Genomic DNA, 1,125 nt, shown 5'->3' on the forward strand with positions numbered 1-1,125 from the left:
TCCTGGATCTGATGAGTAACAGCCACCGTCTCTTCTAGAAACAAGTTCAATCATGCAGCTACATGCAAGCACATGTTTTACTCACATGGCTCAAAGACTTATTAAATACTGCATCTCCATTCCAAGATCCAAAAGCGGAACTCACAGCCATGACGTAAATACGTTAATTATGTCCTGCGGTCATGGACGAAATTTTGATTTCAGAAGTGGGTGGAGGAATATTTTTTAAAGTTAACTATTATATATAAGTTCAGCTTGTTTTCTAGTAAACTTTCTGTGTTGGTCTCCTCCACTTTCTCTTGCATCTCTTCTGTCCCTCTCCTGAGTAAATATATCGATGCATGACATGAACAATGGGACAGTTTGGGGTGCAACCTTCCATGAAGATTAAAAACACATCGCTATACAATTATTATCAGATTAGATATATAAAATCACATTTTTAGATTGTATTTTTTTTTTATATTAATAATATATATCAATAATACATTGCATTTATCACCAGTTTTAATAAAATCAATATACTTTGCAAGGTTGTTGAGAGCTTTAAAATGTAGTGGAGGCTCTTGAAGTGGATATGCTTCTTTATGGAGCCAGTGAAGTTGTTTTAGAAAGGGTGTTACACAGCTCTTTGAATGTAACTTACACTTTGACTTTGACTGAGTGGATGTGCTCTCTTCGTCCTCTGACATGGGAGCTGGCTCGGAGCTCGTCTGCCTGGCTGTGTGTTTCCTGGACGGGGCCGCCTTTTACAGCTGCTTTTTCTATCTCTGCTTCTGTCTTCTTGAACCCCAGTCGGTTGGAGCTTCTTCCAGATGTCCCAAACAATCGGAAAGGGGATTGATCAGAGAAAATTACTTTACCCCAGTCCACTGAAACAATGTTAGCTTGTCCTTTTAAGGCAGGCCTGCAATGACGTTGAAATGTGTTTTGGGGGATAAAGTTAATTTTCTAGGCAAATATTGACTTTGCAATTAATTGCTGTTATGCTGATCACTCTTTATAACATTCTGGAGTATATACAAATTGCTGTTATAAAAACTGAAGCAGTAGACTTTGTAAATAACAACATTTGAATCATTCTCAAAATTTTTGGCCATGACTGTACACTCAAAAGTAGACAGG

This window comes from Cyprinodon variegatus, unplaced genomic scaffold (assembly GCF_000732505.1).
Source record: "Cyprinodon variegatus isolate N-32 unplaced genomic scaffold, C_variegatus-1.0 Scaffold912, whole genome shotgun sequence".
Taxonomy (NCBI): domain Eukaryota; kingdom Metazoa; phylum Chordata; class Actinopteri; order Cyprinodontiformes; family Cyprinodontidae; genus Cyprinodon; species Cyprinodon variegatus.